This window comes from Athene cunicularia (genome assembly GCF_003259725.1).
Source record: "Athene cunicularia isolate RWA chromosome 8 unlocalized genomic scaffold, athCun1 chr8_part1, whole genome shotgun sequence".
Taxonomy (NCBI): Eukaryota; Metazoa; Chordata; class Aves; order Strigiformes; family Strigidae; genus Athene; species Athene cunicularia.
The window spans coordinates 31,878,859-31,882,171 of NW_020799109.1; positions in this window are offsets into that span (position 1 = coordinate 31,878,859).

Genomic DNA, 3,313 nt, shown 5'->3' on the forward strand with positions numbered 1-3,313 from the left:
GTTTTTCAAGCTTGTCTGTAAGTTACAAGAGTGAAGTTTCTGTGCTGAAATGCCGACTTGTGAGTTGGGGGGTTTCTCTCACCCCACGAGAAGGCGCAGGCGGCGGTACGTCGGTTCCGCACACGTTCCCATCCGCGCTGTGCCCACCGCTGGGCTCCGGTGATGTCCCCGCTCTCCCCTCGCTCTCCTCTCGTGCGGCGCCAGGCGCACTTCCGGCATCGCCCGCTCCCGCCTGCACAGCTCCCGGCCTAACCCCTGCTGCTCGCCACGGCCCTGCCAGCGCAACCGATGAAGCAAACGGGGTTTTCGGCTGACATAACACGATGGGATCTGCCAGCGGCGCAGGCACCGGAGGCGGCATATCAGAGCCAGAAGCCGCTTCTACAGCTGCAAAGGCGGAAGTACCAGCCGCGTGGTTGCCAGCCGTGCAGTCACCAGCCGCATGGTCGTCGCTCAGCTCCTCTACTGTCTCGCGAATCAGCTTCCAGAGCACGGGATAATCACTCACTTCTGCCGACCTTCCCCCCAAAATGATCGTGTCCCAAAGCTTTTTTCCTATGGAATCCCAGGTAGATATCTCAAATATGAGACCTGCACTGGAGATAAGTCCTCTTTCCCAGCTCCATTTATCCAAGCCTTTCAGGGTGGACTTATTGTATTTTATACCTCTCATGGAGAGGATATCTTGGAGGACTTTCACTGCTTGCCCGTCCCTGCCGAGAACAGACCCCATTCCTCCCCGTCTGCTGCTTCTTTTCGCGGATCTTCAACCCAAATTACAGCACTCTGCTTCTCACTTTCAGACCCCGGGGCAGGGTCTGGATCAGTTTCAACCAGCTTTCCACCCTCGATTGCACCTCCATCGAGTCCTCAGCAAAGACTTGTGCCAATCTTGAGGGTCCCTGTTCGGGCGCCAGATGTGGGAGATATGGACACGCACATGACCAGTATGATCAAGCAATGCCCCTTTATTGAAGGTAAGCAAGCCCTTTTATAGGTTTCTCCTGTGCATGTGAACGGTACATGGTGCAATCCTTCTGATTGGACGGTTAGCTTTGTCCACACGCTTCTCACGATTGGATAATAAGTGCCACACTCAAATGTCTTTCTCCGCTCAACTCATCTCCTGGAGTTGGTTGCTGAGTTCTTTGTTCTATGTCCTTGCTGAGTTGTGCACATGTGTAGGATTGCTCACATGTCCATTATCTCCCAACAGGAGCTGATAGGTAAACCACTTCTCGGAAACCCCATCACCTAGAGCTGATAGGTAAACCACTTCTAGGAAACCTCATCACCTAGAGATAACATGTAACTGATGCTTGAAGAAAAGCCCGCCAAAAGATGTGATCATGAGGCTTTTAAAAGATCCAATAGGAGAAAAGTGCACCAAGAGACCAAGGCTTCGAGACTTTCAAAGGATCCAATGGAGAAAGAGCAGGACAATCATCTAACGAGAGAGGATTGGTTAAGATGGTGGTACAGGAGTATAAAAGATGCTGCTTTTTAGAACTTGGTGTGTGTCTTGGTGGAGCGGAGACTCCCGGCACACCCAGCGCTGCTTTGTCTATTGTTTCTCACCCTAAATCAGTTGAACCCAATTAAAAATATATTTATATTTAAAAACTGGCTCATTTGATTATAACGACATAAACTGCTGACACCATGCTTTCTAACTAACCCAGCCGTACTCATGCGTATGTATGTTTGTGTTATGTAATCCAATGAATATGGATATCCACACTCTATAATAGTTTTTGGTAAAATGTGCGGTGGGTGTGCAAGCTTTGTGGAGAAATCCCCTTACACCTGGCGCCGGAGTAAACATACCTGCTTTATATTCTATTTGAGTTGTAGAGTCTTTTTCCACAAATCAAGTCATCTGCTGTCAAACTGAAAGGCCCTCTTCTGCACCCTGGATTTACCCCTCTCCACCAGCCTGAGCTTTTGCTGTCAGACAGTACATGTGTCTGACAGATGTGAGGTCCTGTGCTTGCTACTGATCTAACCCTACCCCCTGACAGCACTCCTGCATACAAAAATGATCCCATGGAATGTTTGGAAGGAGGGAAGAGAGAGGGGGCAACGTGGAGAGGCATACTGTCAACTTTTTGTAATGCAAGAACATGGAGAATTCTAACTTCCTCTTGCTGTGTAACCACTGAACAAGAAATACATATGAATAAAGGCTTCCTTCCCCCCTCCCTTGAATTTATAAGGAATTTAGGAGTGCTTTTCTTTGACAGATAAGAAGGGCAAAAGCAGCCCCGGGTGGGTAGTGTTGAGGCTGGCCAGGCCCTGGCTGTGCAACCAGGGCAGTGAAACGAAGAAATGGACTCAACAGTCAGAATCCAATGTAACCGTTAAGCAGGTATTTATTGCAGCGCTGAGGTCGCCCTGGGGATTCTCCACCATAAGATCTCCCCCAAACTAGCAAGGCACACCAGTTTACATACACACAAATCATACATATTTATTAGATTTCCCAGAAAGGGGTGTCATATATTAATGAGTTCCCGGAATTCATTTACACAGTCCGAGCACATGTAGTAAAAATAGAGTGAGGGTCTTGGGTGGTCGAGGGAAGAAGTAAGTATTCTTCAGGTAGCTGGCTTTCTTTCCAGAGCATGGCTGTGAAGTCCAGGTGTTTTCTTTCTAAATCAGCGAGATCATCCTCCCTAGATTGTGTCCTCTTGTTCGAGTTCCCCTTATCTTAGTTTGCCCAGATGCCCACTGAAGGCTTTGAGTCTGCCATCAGTGAGTTACATAGGGAGCGTTTTACTTTAGTTGAGACGGACAAAGAGGCCTGGGGAAAACAGTTAAGGAGTCCCTGGGAAACAAACACAAGCAAAGCTTCCATGCATCACAGTTTAATCGGAAATTCAATGAGCTGTTTCAGCAGCCAAGGCCTGCAGGCAGGTGCTGGCCCCTGCTCCCGGAGCCCCTTGCCCTCCGAGGACACAGGAATCGCTTTCTAGGCCCTTTTGAAAAATAAATCTTAATGCTGCCACGCTAATTGAGTAGTTCAGTACAGGGCACAGGTAAATGGCGTGTAGGTAAGAGATGAATTTTCCTAACAGGCTTCCATTACCTGGCTCTAGCCTAGACGCTGCCAAATCTGTGCGCGGCTTGTACCGCCACCACTGCCACCCTTCTGTGACACCGAAGAAGGCGGGGGCAGCCGCGGCCATCCCCCGCAGCTCCCCCCACCGCCCGGATGCCCCTAAACCCGCCTTTTGGGCCCGGCTTCGCCTTGGCCCTGCGCGGCTGCCGTCGCCGCGCATGCGCCGTGGTCGCCGTGAGGCTGCTCGCCGTG